This window comes from Dipodomys spectabilis, unplaced genomic scaffold (assembly GCF_019054845.1).
Source record: "Dipodomys spectabilis isolate Male_0828 unplaced genomic scaffold, ASM1905484v1 ptg000032l, whole genome shotgun sequence".
In the NCBI taxonomy this organism is placed as follows: Eukaryota; Metazoa; Chordata; class Mammalia; order Rodentia; family Heteromyidae; genus Dipodomys; species Dipodomys spectabilis.
In genome coordinates this window covers 7447389-7467793 of record NW_024870709.1, presented here as the reverse complement: position 1 = coordinate 7467793, position 20405 = coordinate 7447389, and the positions used below count along the sequence as shown (strand labels likewise).

The 20405-nt window shown below is 33.8% G+C and overlaps 1 non-coding gene across 1 annotated transcript; it reads right to left on the bottom strand.

The window, feature by feature from the left end:
• Window positions 1-4248: 4248 nt before the first annotated feature.
• On the bottom strand, window positions 4249-4355 carry LOC122105710. The gene has a single exon (XR_006147070.1). It is a non-coding gene; the product is annotated as a U6 spliceosomal RNA (small nuclear RNA).
• Window positions 4356-20405: the final 16050 nt, after the last annotated feature.

Genomic DNA, 20405 nt, shown 5'->3' with positions numbered 1-20405 from the left:
GAAATATGAATTCATTTTTCTTTTGCAAGTATTAGTATCTGAACTCAGGGCTTCATAGCTGCTTGGTTTGCTTGCTCAGCTGGAACTGTATTTCACAAAGGATAACTTTCTGCGGGGTATTTTGGAGATGGAGTCTTATGGACTTTTCTGCATGTGCTGGGCTCCAAACTCCATCTTCTGGATTTCAGCCTCCTGAGTAACTAGGATTCTAATAAAGAGCTATGGGTGCTCAGCTATAATTTACTTTTAAAATAAAGGAGCACATCTAGATAATCTCAAGAACACTTTCCAGCTGAATATAATTTTTCCAAGTCTTTCCATTTCCTTATGATGGTACAGTATCAATCTTTCTTATGGACATTTAGCTAATAGACCACAAACAAGGCCATATTAAAGCTAACAGCACAACCATTCACTGCAGTATTGTTTACCATAGCCAAGATATGGAATCAACCCAGATGCCTCTCAGTAGAAGAGTGGATAAAGAAAATGTGATATGTAACCACAATGAAATTCTATTCTTCCATTTTTTAATTTATGTTAAGCTCTTTCCCAGACTGTCTCAGTTCTTAGGCTAAAATCTCAAAATTATTAAATATTGCCATATTGAATAATTAGGAAAAGATTGTATTTAAACTAATCATTTGGATTTCATCACACAATAAGTTTACACAGATCTTTTGAAACTGTTTCCTTTCATTTTGTTATTCACAATTTTCCAATACCTTTTACTAATACTTTGCAACTTACACTTAAGGGACTTAAAACTGTTCATCTTATTCAATATCAGATGTCAGACTTTACCATACAGTTATAATTGAGTAAGGAAAGTGACTTCACTAAGCTGACTGGATCTCCAGTATTGAGGGGAAAGGGGCAGATACTGTCTCAATCACAGGTCTTAACTGAGAAAAATTACTTTTGTGGCTGGCCTAGAGTCTTTGTTTTTGAGTCAGCACATTTTCACATCACAGATGGGAGTCATAGCTTTCTGCTCATTACAGGTAGATCTTTTGCCTTTTCTGCTTTCCACAGAGAAACTATTGATCAGAACCCAACATGTTTACCAGCAGTTGACCTTTAAAAGAGAAAGCATCCTTGGAGGCAATAGATAAGAAAGTCATATGATTTGTTTTCTTTCTTTGAAGTAAACCACTGGCTTTAAGAAAATGTGATTACATTGAGGGGCATTAAATGTACGGTGTGAAGTTCCCCTTCGGTTTATCCTCTGTTTTCACTGTTTGTTATTTTGGTATCCTGTACTTATATTTATCTGATTTGGGGAAGGGAAAAAGGATAAAATGGTGAGACAAAGGACTAAAGGTGAATCAAAATGGTGATACAAGACACTGTGTTTGAAATGAGCTTTACAATTTGGGGTGAGGAGGGAGAATCGAGGGGGAGGGAAAGTATGAGAAAATAAAGGAGGTAGTAACAATATTTGACAAGGAATGTACTTATTAGGTTACTTATGTAACTGTAACCCCTCTGTACATCATGGTTACAATAAAAAAAAGGCCGATTTTGGAATTCTGAATTAAGCCAGATAACCCTATCAGTGTTAAAATCACTAAATAAAATAAAATTTAGAATACTGGCATATGTATTTCACCCTCTAAATAACATCACTCACAAAAAAAGTCTACATTAATAGTCACATATTTGTTTATTTACATGAGATGTACTACTATATTGCCCAGGTTGGGTTTGATGTCATGCTGCATCAGCCTCCAAGGGTTGGGATTAAAGGTGGACATCAGAATTAATTATAAAATGTGAATGTAAGCAGCAATATAATCGATTTAATGTTTCAAACCAGAGTTTCTTTCACCTTTTCAATGGTGGGAATTTGAGGAAGGTTTATTTTGGTAGCTAGTGCTATATTCTACATCTTTTATTAGTTAGCTATGGTTAAAGAGCATAGTCCTGAGTTACACCAGAAATTTGAAGTGAAGGAGAATGAATTCCTTAAAATTCTGTCTTCTTTTCTTTCTCTGAACCCAGGACCTGGAAATTTCAACTTCCTGGAAAGCTAAACTCCTTGGTAATCTAACTTCTATGGAAATCTAAACTTTTCTGGGCTTCCTATTTTAAGATTGGTCATATCTGCCGGGCGCTGGTGGCTCACGCCTGTAATCCTAGCTACTCAGGAGGCTGAGATCTGAGGATCACGGTTCAAAGCCAGTGCTGGCAGGAAAGACCGTGAGACTCCTATCTCCAATAAACCACCAGAAAACCGGAAGTGCGCTGTAGCTCAAGTGGTAGAGCGCTCTCCTTGAGCTGAAGAGCTGAGGGACAGCGCCCAGGCCCAGAGTTCAGGCCCCACCACCGGACCAAGAAAAAAAAAAAAAGATTGGTCATATCTGATTGAGTGGGAATTTCTAGTAGGCCATACTTACTTGAGTCAAGAAGGCTATATCTATAATTCAGTTTCTCCTAACGTATTATTTGTAGAGACTTGGACAGTGCTTAAAGATGTCTCAGGCCCTTGGCAGAAAAGTGTAGCTAACATAATTCAAAATACATATGGATGCTTTAAAATAAAGGATTTATCTTCATTTTATCCTCAAAAATATATAAAAATTATTTCACTCACGATTTCACTCTCCATCTGTCCATGTTGACTTGCTGGATTAGAATGCTCTCTCTGTTGCTACATTAGCAATAATATTGTTGAAAATCAAAAATATGATGTGTTAAATTATTTTCTTTCAGTGAGAAACATCCTTTATATTGTCTAAGCCCATGATAGCCATTATAATTTTTGAGTAAAAAGAGAATAATATTTGTCTCTGTTCAAAAAACCACAATCATTTTCCTTTCAAATTCACACAGGCAAGATCTTTTAAAGCCTCACTGAGAGTTTCAGAAAAACAGACAACCAAACACTTGAGAGAAAGCTAAGATTTGTGAACATTGAAAGCATCTCCTGAGCACCATGTTGGATATGCTTCTCTGATGTAGAATAAATAGGTCTCTAAAAAACTTCATAGAGTCCCTCACACAGCTGGAAGAAATCTCTTCCTGTTATTATCTAGAGACTTATGTTCCTTAGGTGGCATTTTCTAACAAGCTGTAGCTCACAGATCCTGACTGCCAGTTGTTTTTTATATATATATTCTTATCCAGGTCCAGTTCATTGAGGTCTTTGCAGAGACACAACTATTTGCAATATTAGACCATGCTCCCAGAATAAGAAACACAATTTTCTGCACCAATATGGAAATAATGGTAAGTAAATTTGAATACATATAAATAAAAGGAAAAGTACCAATGAGATTAGTAAAGAAGCATGTTTTGAGATTTATACACTGAGAAGCTACCTGTTTATTAATACCTGTATTCATTCATTTTTAAACCTCACCATATAATACAGTGTTTAGGTCAGTTCAAGAATTTGGACTTTGCCCTATGGGACATGTCTTATGGACCATCAAATGGTCCTACAATATCAACCATTAAGAAAATAAAATATATTCTTGTGATAATCAAAAAATTGCTAATATCTGGGCTGGGAAGGTGGCTCAGTGGTAGAGTGCTTGCCTTACATACATGAGGCACTGGGTTCGATTCCTCAGCACCATATAAGCAGAAAAATTCAGAAGAGGTGCTGTGGCTTAAGTGGTAGAGTGCTAGCCTTGAGCTGAAGAGCTGAGTGATAGTGCCCAGGCCTACAGTTCAGGCCCCATGACTGGCAAAAATTAAATAAATAAACAAAAATAAGTAAATTATGAAAAAAAAATCAAGGAGGACGAATGCACAGAGCTTTTGACATTTTCTGATAATCCCAGACATATATTAGCTATTGAAAATAAGGGAAACCATGGGATCTATGTTTCTTTGGACTTGGCTTACTTCACTTAATAAATTTTTTTCCAAGTCTTTCCATTTCCTAACAAATTGGGTGATGCCATTTTTTTCTGATGGAGGCATAGAATTCCATTGTGTATATATACCACGTTTTCTTGATCCATTCATCTACTGAAGGGCATTAGGGTTGGTTCCATATCTTAACTATGGTATATAATGCTTCAATAAATATAGTTGTTCTGGTAGTTTTAGTATGGTCTTCTTTATAATCATTTGGGTAAATGCCCAAAAGTGGGATTGCTGGATCACAGGGGAGCTTTATGTGGAGTCTTTTGAGGAACCTCCATACTGCTTTCCAAAGTGGTTGAAGAAGTTTACACTCCCACCAAGAATGCAGTAGGGTTCCCTTGTGCCCAAATCACCTCCAGCATCTGTTGTAAAAATATGGATCGCTTCACGAATTTGCGTGTCATCCTTGTGCAGGGGCCATGCTAATCTTCTCTATATTGTTCCAATGTTAGTGTATGGGCTGCCGGATTAAGCACAGAACATTAAGCTAAATGAACCCCAAGATAGGGACAAAAGTGTTTTTTTCTGTCTTCGTATTATTTCTAACATACTTATACTGTACGATGTGATTTTTTTGTTTCTTTATATGTTCCTCCCCAATATTATAACCCCTGTTTTCACTGTATTTGAAGCTGGTGCACCTACATCTTGTATATACGTTTCTCTGATTTGGGGAGGGGAAGGCAAAAACAAAATGCTTAAATAAGAATACAGGTTAACCCACTGTAGCAATGAGATGCATAAGACACTATGTTGAGAAATTAATTTTACAATTTAGGTGGGGGAGGAGGGGTAGTGTACTTGCAGAGCTGGGAGGGAAGGGGGGAATAAAGGAAGAGGTAACAATGCTTGTGAGGAAATGTACTCATTACCTTTCTCATGTAAATGTAATCCATCTTTACAGTATTTTCAAAATAAAAAAATGTATAAAATTGAAAAAAAAATCGAGGAGGCAACAATGCTTGATAAGAAATGTACTCATTACCTTGCTCATGTAACTGTAACCCCTCTGTACAGTATTTTCACAATAAAAAACTTACTTAAAAACAAATAAAAAAACCTAAAATCTTAATTAAAACACCAGGTAACAAAAAAGACTACATTAATGCAAGTATTTTATGGAATTCATGTATTAGAGGAAGTAATCTAGAACCACTGAAAGTAAGGTCAGCAGTAAAAGGGGGGAACAAAAAGATGACAATAAGTACTATATTTTCCAGCAAGTTATTCTTGCTAGAGATCAGTCCTGCTGGAAAACCTGAGAGAGAGAATAGAACCCACGAGGTACAACTTTCAGATCTGAGTGAAGAATAAACTAAATGTTTATTAGCCAACTACCATTGCTCTTGAGGGCTATTCCTGGGGGTTTTAGTGCTCCAAATTTTCAGCCTGCCCTATATACATGGCATAGATATGGTGAGCTCTGATGGCAGTAGTAATACCTCAAGCAAATATTTTAAAGAAGGGTTGGGGTGCTCTAAAATGGGGTGTTCTGAAATGGTAAATGTTGACCAATATCAAAACAGCAACTTGTGTATAGGATTTATGATATTTATTTGTGTCTTTTCCTTGGAATAAATTATCATAGAAGGACAGAAAATATACTGATAATGTTACTAAAACCCACCTTTCACCATCTCTATTACAAATAGAGAACCTTATGCGTATGAAGTAGGTTGAGAGACAAAGAGGTTGTGATGTTTATAGAAATTTTAATAACCTTGATTATAGTTAACTGTATTGTACTATGCTAGCTTGCATCATTATATTTCCAATTTCCTGAATCTTTAAAAAAAATCTGTTTAAAATCTCCCTCTATGGCTTTACACAAGGGGAATTGCTGTGATTATAATCAGCCCCTAATTTGCAAATATAATTCTATACCACATTTTGGGTAAGAATGGATTTCTGCAAAATATATATTGCTGTAAACATAATCAGCTGAGCTTTAGTAATACCAAGGAGTTATTGGCCTTTACTGTTCCCAACACCACAAGCAAAATTCTAGCACTCTGTTTCACTACCAAGATATGGTATTTTAGTCTTAGGTTTATGATGTTCTGTTGTCACTTTGGTTTTGATTTGTATTTCTTTGGTAATTGAGGGATGTGAATATCATTATATATGACTGGTAGCTCATGTTCTATTTTATGACAAAACTAAAATTTTGTTCATATTTTAATTTTATTTTAATAATCATATTTTACTTACCTCTCATGTTTCCATGTCAGTTTATTTCAATTTGTGGGAAGTGGGCACATCCATTTTCTCTAAATTATTTTACTGACTTTCCTATGCCATTTTTGATTGGACATTCTTATTTCCTTAATTTAAAACAGTTCAGTTAGTTTTATCACTGTCTTTACAGTTGATAATTTGGATTCTATCAGTGATTTCTAACCAATGACATAAGGTTATTTTCCTGAAAGAGGATCCAGAGATTGTAATGTTTCATATTCCCATTGGATGTATTTTTTTCAGGGTTTAGGCGGTACATGGAATAAGTTGAGAGTGACTCTGGCTTTCATTTCTTTGCAAACATGGGGCAACACTTTTGCCTATTTATTCCCTTGAAGGCTGAATTCATTATGTTACCATTTTCTCTGTTTGAATAAATATGTAGGTATATTTTTATAAGCAATATAATTCCAAGAAATAATTCAAAGGAAATACTTTTTAACAAACTCTTGCTTAGGCAAAATAGCTCACGTCACATACTGGATGCCAGTGCTCTTCAGAGCTGAAAAATTCTTTCTTTTAAATTCTGTTAGGTCTATATGTTCTTATCATTTCTTTCTTAGTTTACAATTCTCCTAATGTCTTTTTCAGTGGCCTATAATAAAATTATTTACAAGAAGTTCCATTTTCCTACTGAATTTTAGCAATTAAAGTTTTAGATTGTTTTTCTGAAAACAGGGAGGCATTCTAAGATACTGATTTTTATTTCACATGGATTTTATTTGTCCTTAGAAAACTAATGTATGCATTTTGGCTGCTTTTCAAAATTTTGTTTCAGATATTCATGCTATAAGTTAATATCTTCATGATCTGATAAAATATATTATCTTATATATTGATGACTGATTAAACAGAAGTTCTGCAAAAGAAGCAAGGGTATTCCAAATGTTATTGATTTACAACTTTGAAGACACACAAAAGTCTTTTTAATAACTTTAACAGCTGTTTTGGGACATTTATACCTAAAGAATTTAGAGGTAATATGTAGCCAATATATTGCCAATACATCACCAAGTTTTCCATGATAATTTCCATAAATGATATAACTTTCACAATTATCATTTTAGTAGCAGATTGGGAAAAATAAAAGGAAATTTAGAAGCAAATATATGGCTTTTCTTAATGTCTTTTCTCAAAATTCTTTGAGACATAGCATTCATTTATACACAAAGACAAATATTTATTGAGGCATGATTGCAGTAGATATTGAATTAAATGAATGAATCTATACTCAGTGCATACTGAATCTGTTCAACTTACACTGGCTGGGGACAGTGAATGGTGAGTTGCCCTCATTCTCCTTCTTTGAGGTAACTTTTAGTTGTTCATTAGCAGTCTCGTGTCATTGCTGCTGTTTGAAATAAAGACAAATATTGCATCATTTCTCCTCCTTTATGGCCATACTTGATGAATTACATAATACCAATGATCTATGTTAAACCAGATTATTAAAAAGTTCATTAGACTGAATACTTAAAATCTGTCCTTCTCCTGACAGAACCATATCATTTGTCACTATCACTGAGACATTTCTAAATGTCATATCATTCCTAATTATCTATTTAATCACCTCTTCAATTAGGTTACCTTGTTCATCAAGTAAGTTGATAATTTCAGAATATTTAATAGTTATGTTCTAGTCACTGTTCTCAAAGTTGGGGGATATTATTTATTATTGAATACAAAACCATCTGGACATCCATATCCACACAAATGGAGTTTTTATACACAGGACATGCAACCCTGGCATGACACATAGAAAGTTATGGGAGAGAAAACTTGAAAAACTAAAAGTGATAGAGTACATACAATCACTGAAACTTTCATCATTGCACAGTGTAAAGCAAACTCAGATGCTCCATGTTTTGACCAAAGGTTTAGTAGAAAAATAAAACCCAGAATGAATAAATAGCTAAATTTATTCTGTAAGTAGGATCAAATTGGTTTACTACAAGTGGATTGCATATTATATATATTTATATGACTATATAATAGCATTTGTATATACACTGTATATACAAATGTATATATACCATATATATACTGTATATACACACAAACACACACATGCACACGTGCACACACACTTACACATGGACTGTAAATGAGTCCCCTGAATTATGTTGGATTTTTACACTTTTCACCCAGCTGGGAAATTCTTGTTTTAGGATAGAACGCAATCTGAGCAAAAGAATTGTATGTTGAAGTGATGAAATGGATTTGGGAACAAAATGTATTTAGACAAAGAGAAGTTTCTATAAATGCATAGTCAAAAGCCAAAGATAACATTGATCAAAGATTACCAAGAAAGCTAGAACTTTGGAAAGCAAATAAGTTATCTGTGGCACAGATTGCTGGAGAGTTCATAGCAGAAGTGAATTGTACTAAACCTCTGTCAACTGCAAAGCATATTAAAGGAGATCATATGAGCAGCTGTAAGGTAGGAAGAACATATAATCATCAGGTTTCTTTTTGAATTTAACGGAGTGCATGACAAAGGGGTCTGCACTCAGACCACTGTACTCAGATCCACTGTGGGGGAAAGAATGTCCACCGTGGATGTTCAGAGACTTTTATCATGTTCCTCACTTCTGATGGCATGTTTGTGACTCAAACTGAGGAGATAGCATGAATTTCAGAGCTATTTTAAAGGAATGTTGAAAAATATAACTTATTTCCAATTCAATTTGTTTTGTTCAACATATAGGTAATGGTTTATATAACAATAATGTTTAGCCATGCACCAGTGGCTCATGCCTGTAATCCTAGCTATACAGGAGGCTGAGATCTGAGATTGTGGTTCAAAGCCAAACCTGGGCAGGAACATCTGTGAGATTCTTATCTCTAATTAACCACCAGAAAAAGAGAATGGCACTGTGGCTCAAGTGGTAGAGCACTAGCCTTGAGCTGAAGAGCTCAGGTACAACACCAAGGCCCAGAGTTCAAATCCCCCACCAAAAAATAAATAAATAATGAAACAATAGATAATAAATAAATAAAGCTTAAAAGCTAAACATGTCTGTTGAATTAGATTGGGATCTGTGCAGAAAAATCTATTTCTCTTTAATTTTACTCATATAAATATTTTTGGAGTCTGTGAACATGCAACTGAATAGATTAGAAAATAGAATTCATCATGGATTCTCTAGTTGAAAAGTTAGATATGCTTAGAACATGAGTAAATCTCTGCACCTACAAGAAAAGGAAAGCCAGAAGCATCAGTAGTGGTCATTAAATTTATTCCCCAAATCAAAATATTTCTTTTTTATTTTTAATATATTTTTATTGAAGATACTGTACAGATGGGTTACAGTTACATGAGTAAGGTAATGAATATATTTCCTCTCGATCATTGTTACCCCCTCCTTTTATTTACCCTAGCATCCCTTCCCTTCCCACCTCCCAACTCCTCCCTCTGTCCCCCAAAAGTTGAAAAGTTTGTTTTTAACAGTGTCTTGTACATCTCATTGTTACAATGGGTTAAGCAGTATCCTTGTTTCAGCATTTTGTTATTTCCCTTCCCCCCCCCCCAAATTAGAAAAAAATGTATATACAAGATGCAGGGTATCAGAATCAAATACAGAGAAAACAGAAGTTATACCATGGGGGAAGATCATACAAAAGAAACAAAATCACACAGTACTTTATAAGTACATTAAAAACAACAGCAACAAAGATAAAACCTCTTATGTACCTATCTTGGGGTTCATTTAGCTTAGCACCATCTTATATGGTCATATGTACATAGCTTTTGATCTTTTCTGCTTGTCCTAGACCTATACTAGTTATTGCAAATAAGGGAAAAGGTCTGACTTCACTTGATGTAATTTTTCCAAGTCTTTCCATTTCCTAACAAATGGACCAGTGTCATTCTTTCTGATGGAGGCATAGAATTCCATTATATATATATATATATATATATATATATATATATATATATATATATATATAATGGGTTGGTTCCATATCTTACCTATGGTGAACAATGCTGCAATAAACATAGTTGTGCTGATAGCTTTAGTGTGGCCTTTTTGGGTAAATGCCCAAAAAGCAGAGCTCTAGGTATAGTCTAGAGGAACCTGAATACTGCTTTCCAAAGTGGTTGAATAAGTATACACTCCCACCAACAATGCAGTAGGATTCCCTTTTGGCCACATTCCCTCCAGCATCTGTTATTATTAGATTTCTTGATTATAGCCATTCTAACTGGAGTGAGGTGGGATCTCAAAAAATATTTCTTAGAGTAGAAGGTAGAGATGAGTGATGATTATGTATGAATATAGACTAAATCTGACTCAAAGCAAACAATAAGAACCTATTGTCATCTCAGTTAGCAAGTGTTGGCTGTAATTTCTCATCGCTAAATAATTGTGTGACAACTGAGACATTGAAGATCTTTTCCCAGATTATTCTCTATCTCAAATATGCTATTATTGTTGTGGTTATTATTTATTCAGTGAGAATAGCAAATAATACACTTATTTTCTATTCATATGGGTCTAGAATTAAAGTGATTATCAGCTCTGTAAAAAGACATAAAGTACTTTAGAAGGATTTAATATCAGACTTTTCAGGTTAATTGTATAAATAGTACTTTGAAAACAGAACTTATTTTAAATGATTGAATCTTCTAAAGCATTACAATTTTATAGCAAACTGATAATATAACATATCTAAGTGAGTAAATGTGACAAAAGAAGTAAATGTGATAAAAATAATTAAAGTTAATTATAAGGGGCTTTGAAATTGCTATATGAGTAAATTTATTGTGATGTTTCATTATTTACTAATGCCCAGAAATCAAGGGAATATCAGCTTATAAGAAAGTTACCTTCCTCATTACTCAGCTTAGTTATTCTGTTTAAATTGATGCTTTAAAAGATAATATCTTTCCTGATGAGTGAGACTGAAAGCAATATGTTATACAGTAAATTAGAGACACATTTTTTAAAACCTGCTATTTTAGTATGGGAATTCAATCAAATCATTTTCTGAGAATATATAACAAATTATACAAGCTTGCCACTGTATTTTATATGATAGTAATTTCACGGCTTCACATAGAGGTTTCAAAGAAAAGAGACTAGCTGATCACCACCCACCAGAGCATGACATGACCTGGAGTATCTTTCCAGAAAATAAATACCTTCTATTAAAATAAACATTTTAGATTTTAAAAATGAAAATTTCTCAATAAAAATACACTTGACTGGCGCTAAACAATAATTTTCATTAAAAAGCCCCCATTTTCTTAAACTTATAGAATACCCCTTTATAGACTAAAAATTGAAATATGGAAAACAATATAACTTCCTCTAGATCCTAGCATGTATGTAAAATAAGCCATTGAATACCTTTACTGTGAAAACTTGTATTTGTCCTTCCCCAATTCATGTCTCATCATGTCATCTCCTGCGGAAGTAAGGTCCTTGCAAATGCAGGTAGTTAAAATGAGATCATACCAGATTAGAATGGGCCTGAATTCCAATGACTGCTCCTTTCTGGAAGGCAAGCAGACGACACGCATGTAGAGAAAAGGTCAGGTAAAGACAGAAAGAGGTGGAGTGATGCATCTGCAAGTGACGGTTGACTACAAGAACAAAAAATGGATAAGAAAGACATAGGGGAGTTGTTAGAGTATTAAGAAAGCAGTTATCTTGTTAATAGCATGAAAATACATTTCCGTGAATTCAAGCCAGCCAGTATTTGGTAATTAAAAATAAACATTTATTATCTTTAATTAGTTGTGCGAAGAAGTTACTATTCAACAGATCAGTTCCTCTTGATTGATGCCATCCCTTTCATCATTCTCCCCCAGTCCTCCCAACACAGCCTCTTCTCTCAAGTTTCTTAATTTTGTGCCATAAGCATTGAATATTCTGATTGCATCCCCTCCACTTCTCCTCATCGTCTACTCTCTTTCCCTGACCTCCTTCCCCACGTCCATTCACATAGAAAACCTGTATTAAACACAGTACACTGTAGTATCCCAAGAAGAGATACACCTGTTTAGATATAGTTATGTGATTTTCATTATTACACAAGATGAATATTATAATGAAAGAATAATACAACCTAAGAATACAAAAATAGAGCAATACAAGCATATATAGATATAATATTACACATAATCCCATGTATGTTAATACTTAGGGTTTAGATACGTAAAATAGAGTTTACCCATGTTTGGGAATATTTTATACATTTTTTTTAAAACCTGCACTTTGTGCTTTAAACGTTAAACGTCTTTGTGGATATTGCACCCAATGCCCCAGAGCCTTTTCATCTCCAGTAAAGTTACTTTGTGTGAGTGCATAGTCCTTTTTGTCATCCACGCTGCCTGCAGCACTAGCTAGTGTCAGACTGACATATAAAAGCATATGCGCCTACGTAGAATGCTGCCCTTCCTTCTCCGGAATGCCCAGTGTGAATGGAAACACAAAGGTGTCTATAACAAGCAACTGTCGGGGTGTCCATCATCAGACCCAGGAAATGTTTTATTTAACAGTGCAACAGTAGAAGGGCGGGATTCATCTTCTATTTTACACAGTTTGTACTCAGGAAATGTTGACCAGGTAAATTTTCTGTAATTCTCCAGACCATGGAGGCATGCACCAGTTGCAAGAGCTAAGTAAAAAATAAATGAATTAGAACACCAGGAACAAGAGGAGGAGGGGGAGAAGGAGGGGGAGAGTAGGGGGGAGGGGATAATAAATAATCATAAAAAAAACTTTATTTGAGAGAAAGCACTCAGCTATGTACATCTTTCACTCTGGTTTGAGCTCAGATATTTACCAACTTGTGCAAGCTCTCAGAATTTCTTAAGTTTACAGCTCTTGCTATTTTCCCAGCTTTGTGGAGCTGGAAAATAATTGTTCTACAGAGCAATAATTGCCTGTGGGCAGAATTCAGGATTTATTGAAGTCTTCTTACTGGTTTTTCTCTTTCAGTAACTCCAGTCTTCTGATGCTGTTGTATAATTTCTGAAACCAATTGCTTTATATAATTTCACTTTTTTTAAATAATGAGAAGCTGTGTTTAATTCTTCTTAATGCATGCAGCTATTTGTAGAAATCCATGATTTTTCTCATATCAAATGCTGGAGATTTTCCTAACAAGTTGATCTTAATCACCTGAAGTGGTTGCTAAGTTTCTCCCCATATGTATCTTCCAAAAGATAATTTATCACTAAATGTATTTTCTTGCATATCATTATTGATTTCCAGTATGCAAACGAAATTGAAAATTTATTACATTGAATAAAAATAAATAACTAGAATACATTAAATGTTATTTCTATTGGAAAGATAAATGTTGATTTGGAGTTCAAAAATAATTGTCTGTGTAAAATGATTGGATTATACCATACAAACTGAACACTCAAATTCTTTTATCCTTAACTTTGTATCTTAGATTTTTATTTTTAAGAAAATACACTTATCTAGCTTAACAGGTCAGATACAGTATTCTTTATATCTCTGAGACTTCCAAGGGAGGAAGGGTGGGTGGGTGAATGCAGTCATAATATTCAATCTATATTAAAAAAACAACCAAAAACAGAAAATTGAGAAGATAGGATTGGAAGGATGGAGAATTATGAAGGAGATAACATTGATCAAGATTGATTGAGCTTATAGGTTTTACAACTGCTTAAAGATAATAAAAAATAAGAAAACTGAAAATGGGTTATTTTTCCAAGATAATTCCATCTTCTCTCAGATTCAATGCTCATATTTTGGATATTATCTTCATATCACCCTTTTTGTTCACAATTTAAACACAGCAGCCCTCTCCTGAGAGCTGGTAGAATGAACTCGTGCCAATAGTCACTGGCACTTTGCACATTGCAAGGTTGCTCAGCATGTATGCTGTGTTAGTTTATCTGACATAGGTGGAGTTGAATAATGGCTTGTCATCTCCTCCTTCTCTTCCTCTTCCTCCTCCTCCTCCTCCTCCTCCTCCTTCTCCTTCCCTCCTCCTCCTCTTCCTCCTCCTCCTCCCCCTCTTCCTCTTTCTCCTCCTTTTTCCTCTTCTTCTTCTTCTCCTCCTTTTTCCTCCTCTTCTTCTTCTCCTCCTTCTCCTTCTCCCTCTTCCTCTTCTCCTCCTCCTCCTTTTTCCTCTTCCTTTTATTCTTATTCTCTTATCAGCACTATTTGCAATCAGGTCCTCAATTCTTAGACAACTGCTGTACTGTAGAGCCACGGACTTAGCTAATGTCTATTTTTCAAATATAATTAATGAATAAAGACATTTTAGTTACTCTTCTTACATCTTACCTTATGTTTGAGTGAAGCTTGGTTACTTGGACTTAGAAACATCTTACATATATGGTAGACACTGCTTATTAAAGCCTAAATGTCAGTTGACTTGTCAGTGTAAAAAACTGTCTATTGTATCTTCCTGTGACCTGAGCTTTTTTACACAGTACAGTGGATACAGGACCTATGTGACTTCCTCTGGGACAACTCAGGGTCACAGCTTTAAATATTGTAAAAAAGGAATTTAATGGTCTCATCTTGAATGCAACTGAGTACTATTTCTGCCACTTCTTTTCTTGCTCACAAGCAATCCATGAACACATACATACTAAAGGGAAATGGAATTAACCTGTCATAGTTTTGTGACATACCTGTAATGGTTTTGTGAAAATATGTTCTAAGTTGCCTTATTCACTGGGATGTTCTGTGATGGTCTTTAGGCATATGATCTGGAAGTGGTGCTGTGGTTCAAGTGACAGAGCACTCACTTTGAGCTGAAGAGCTCAGGGACAGTGCCCAGGCCCAGAGTTCAACCCCATAATGGGCAAAAAAAAAAAAAAATCTAACATCTCTTGTTTAAAGAAAAACTAAATTATGCCAAACAGATGGAATAATTGCCTGTGTGTGTAAAACAATTCCTATAATATGCTGTAGGGATTATATATAATCTCTTGTTGGCTTTGTTATACAGAAGAGATTATAATGTGTGAAAATACCCTGTAGCTTTGATATTTCTTAACTTTCATATGTCTGTTCATATAATCCTACATAAAATCCTATTGTTTTGGCTGTTCCTAAAATATTGCACTGCTTTTTTCTCAGACTATATTTAGCTGCAGGGTTTATATATGACAGTAATTGATCTATTAGTACCTGTTATTTTAATATTGGAAACCTTGTATTCAACTGTTTAAGACTGATAAATGTAAAATTTAAAGTGGCAACTGATACAGCTTAACAAAAGTGATGGAAATAACTTCTTTCTTCCCCTGGGCATGTTCCCTAATGTTAGTTTATGCTTTCTGAAAGGTATGCCAATTTCTTACACAGCTTTATGAATAAGAATATAGAACATACTATTGATCACTGTACAATGCACTTATTTAGTGTTAGAGTATATATTAGTTTCAAATTTTAACAGGCAATATGGTGATAATTGTAATTATGAGATCAGTCTAATAGGAACAATTCAAACATTCACAATTAGGTAGTAGATAAAAGTATATGCATTGATGAAAATTTTCTTTTTATGTTTCAAATAATCTTTTAAAACACAAAATGACAATATGACATATTTCGTACTGTATGCTCAGTATTATTATTAATTTTTATTTCTTCTCAAAGTATTCTGTCCCAAGAATACTGGTTCTTCTTAAAGTGATGTCTCTTTAGTTCATGACTATAATTTTCTGTTGACTTTCACATTTTTATTTATCCCCCATAGTATTAGAAAAATAATCTTAAAACATGAGCTTGAATGTAAGCAAAATGATTTTATTTAATGATCATATATTCAGAAAACCACCACAAGGTAGTATCAAACATAGCAAAATCTTCAGATTATTCAGATAGGTCTAGAAATGAAAGATTATTAGCGTCCAAAAGTTGTCCTCATCTTCCTTCCTGACAAACATGTCTATCTCCATCACACATGAATCACTAAATCAGTAGCACCATGATGTAGCCTTTCAAATGAGTGTTGTTGTGATGCTATTATTATATGACAAGTTTCTTTTGAGCAGAATTTTACATTATTTGTTCACATCATTGGTTTTCATTTTGTTTCCCCCTCATTGTTTAATATAGCAAATACAAAAATAGATACAAATGCACCCCATTCTTTTTATGCACAAAATAATGGGCTTCATTTAGACATTTTCAAGCATACATTTTTTTTTTTTTTTTTTTTTTGTCGGTCGTGTGGCTTGATCTCTGGGCCTGGGCGCTGTCCCTCAGCTCTTCAGCTCAAGGCGAGCGCTCTACCACTTGAGCTACAGCGCCACTTCCGGTTTTCTGGTGGTTTATTGGAGATAGGAGTCTCAAGGTCTCTCCTGCCCCGGCTGGCTTTGAACCGCGATCCTCAGATCTCAGCCTCCTGAGTAGCTAGGATTACAGGCGTGAGCCACCAGTGCCCAGCAAGCATACATATTTTGTACTTTAGTCTTATTCACTCCAATATATCCTTATATTTTCTCTTTTATCTCTTTACCTGACCCCCTTTCTCATCCCTTGTATCTCTTTTCTACATTCTATTTACAAGAACTCTTTACTAAACATCATATATAAGACAAAATGTGATATTCCATTGTGAATATTCTACATTGTGTTTCTCATTCAGTACCTGATGAGCACCCAGGTTGACTATATAACTTGTCTCCTGTGAACAACACTGAAATATGTGCTGTTAAATTACCAGTAAGCTACTGGTATTTCTGTTGTTCTCCCACTTACATTTCCTCAGTATATACCTGGGCATAGTATGGCAGGATTATATGATTGTTCTGAAAGATTTCTAAGCAACTTCTATACTGACTTTCATAATGACTGACATTTATTCACATGCATTTATCAGTGTTTTTTCCTTTCACCTGTCAGAGATCATCACATGCTAAGCCCATCACATGGTTGTAAAATGAAATCGTGAATAGAATTTTCTAATTTGATGTCATGTTAATTATCTGCAAAAGCTCAAAAATAATAATTTCTTACCAAACAAAAATACACATGGAATTGCACTGATTGCTTGTAAGAGTTGGACTATTCAGAGCTTAATTACCAAATAAAACAAGATATCAAGATACTTGTGAGAACATGAGTTGATTTAATATTTAATCATAGCTCACTCATGACTGCAATAGGAATCTAACTTATTAGATGCCATCTGCTGCCTAAGCATCTAGAGAGTATTTTTAAGGAATCTTGTGCCAACTTGTTTATCACTTCTCTGGTTGCTGGCATTTAACCATGAAACAACAAAAATTATAGTTGAGTACATAAGGTAATAAATGAAAACTAAATATGATAAGAGCACAATCAAAATGCAAATGACTATTCCCAAAGATTCATTACTTCTAGTATCATAATAAGCTACATAAATGTGAGACTAGCTGTAGTAACAGTAGTTGAGTGACTGAGAAGGCAATCTTTGTTCAGTACTCATTTGAATATGAATAAAACTTTAAATAATCAACTCAACCAATGGGAAACCATTGTAATTCTCAGTTTCCCATCATAATTCATGAATCATGATTTTATAACAATTACAATATTGCATTGTTTTATGTATTCTTATCTCATATATATATATATACTTCATTACTTTATTCATGGTCCAAAAATATGGACCAGCTGACCACTTAGAACTAAAGGGATTTAGAACCTGCCAATTTACTATATACCATGATGAGATGAGGATTATTTTGAGTCAGAGGCAATTCACCTCTAATAGATATAAAAAGAACTCTTACCTTTCTCATTTTTGTTTAAAAACAAGGAACTTTTTTTCCTTTGTGAAGTCGTCCCAGTTCCTTGCTAAGAGTATCCCCTTTGTCATTTGAAGAAGAGAGCAATTCCTCTCTAGAAATGGTGGATCAACACAAGGTAACTCTACAGAAACAAACCTTACTAACATAGTCCTTACCTCCCATTAGTTTTCTTTATAACTTAGTAGTCCTTCCCTCCAAATTTTCAAGTCTAAAATGCCTTTCTTTTGTACCTGCATCAAACTAATAATAATAAATAAACTATTTTTTGCCTGTGTATTTTCAGCATTCCCAGCACCATTCTTTTGAAGAGTTTGTCCTTTCACTATAGTTCATTCTTATATTTCCCTGATGAATAGTGATGTTGAGGGTTTTTTGTATTTTTGTTGATCATTTGTATTTTTTGTTTGAGAGATGACTACTTTTATCATTTTAATTGCACATTTTAATTGAATTATTGTGTTTTTAATTTTAACTTTTCAAGCTTGTTATATGTTGTAGATATTCTTTGTTAGACCTATGGTTTGGAAACATTTGCTTCCATTCTATAGGCACCATCTTCTGTCTATTACTTGCTTTCTTCATTGTGCAGAAGTTGATTACGCTAATAATTTCACTTGTATATTTTGTTTTGGGAAGCTTATCAATGAAAGTTTCCTTGAACCAATATTTTCAAGTAATTTTCCTGTATTTTCTTCTGGTGGTTTATAACTATAAAATATATTTGTGTCTTGAATGTATTCTTGGTTGATATTTGTAAGTAATAAGAAATAGGAAACATAAAAAAAGAAATAGGATTTGTGATTCATTCTTTTGCCTATGTATTTTCAGCTTTCCCAGCACCATTTTATGAAGAGGCTGTCCTTTCTCAAATACATTATTTTTGGGCTTTTCTCAATAACCAGTAGCTTTTGAACATTGATTTAATATTTAGTTTTTCTATAAATTTCCATTGGTGAGGATTTACACTGATTAATGCCATCTTGGCTTTTACAAAGGTAGTATACTTTGGATTCAAGTGTTGTGATATCTCTAGCTTTGTTCCTGTTGCTTAAGATTTTATGGCTAATGGTAGTATTCAAATTACTTTTACAGATCCCTATAAATTTATTTTTCTATTTATATACACTGACATTGGAGTATTGGTAGTTATTTCTTGTCATTTAAAATTGCTTTCAATTAAATATACATGTTATTGCATTATTTAATAAATCAACATGGTTAAAGTCTAAATTTCTTTATGTTTCTGAAATTTAATAATATTTTAAATTTTATTGTAGGATAATTCATTAACATGATTGATTTGTAGAATACATACTATAGTGTATAAATGTATAAATATAATTATGTGTAATATATGTATAATATATACTATATATGCAGGTGTATATCTATATCCATATATATTATCAAGTGGGGGAATAGCTAGGTCTGAGGTCAGTGGGTTGGCTTTCTTACTCATGAGCCTACCAAGGTGCTATTTATTTATTTATTTATTATCTATGTAATGAAAATGCAGCTAAATCTTTAGTTAACAGGCCATTTACTTGTCATGGCACTACCAGTGCTAGACACTGCTCCTTAGCAGTGTTTATCACCATGCATGGCATGTTTTGGCAGTTATTTGTTCTATGCTTGCACTTTTTTGCTCTCTGAATACTTTTGATTACCATTATTTTTTTTAACAACTATCACTTTATGTGACTGGATGTACATAGAAATGCATGGATTACCTACTGTTATTCCTTAAACATTCACAAAATAGAAAGTACAAAACAACCAAAATAAATATGTAGAGATTTTTCAAGATTTGCTCATTCAGTGAACGATATGACATATGTAATGCCTGAATTTTACTTTGAGGCCTATTTTTTCAAATAAACACAACCATGTTCTACATTAGCCAGATGCGATTGCGCTTTCTCCATCTTTGTTATTATACACAGTAGCTGCATTGTTTAATCTGGTTTTATTGCAATACATTTTCAACCTGGTTATAGTATAATGAATTACTTTAGTTCAATGTAGGACTTTATTCAAGGTTGTAGCCTATGAAATGGACAAGTGTTTGTTAGAAACCATACTGAAAAATTGCAATTTTGATCTTTCATGGACTAGTGATATACATCATTCTTGTAAAATGTTAGGCTGTATCCGTTACATGCAGGTCCTATCATATCAGCATGAAAGTAAACTGAGTCATTAAATTGTGATGTTCTGTGGATTAGATGGATTAAATGCACTCTCAACTCTGGTTATTTTTCCAATCAGAATTGTGTGGTTACCTTTTAGGTATATACTTGTCATAAGCTAACAGTATCTGCATTTTCTATCATTTAAATATCAAGATGCCTTTGATTTTTTTTTGTGGGTGCTATTTTATTGGAAAAATTTTCTATCTTTATCTGTTCTATAATACTGGAAACACGAAGCAATTTTTAGAACATTGTTATGAAAAAACCCAAAGATTAATTCTAAGTTCATTTTTTTGTTTTTATTTTTTTGTGTTTTTTATTATAAAAATATAGTACAGAAGGGTTACAGTTAC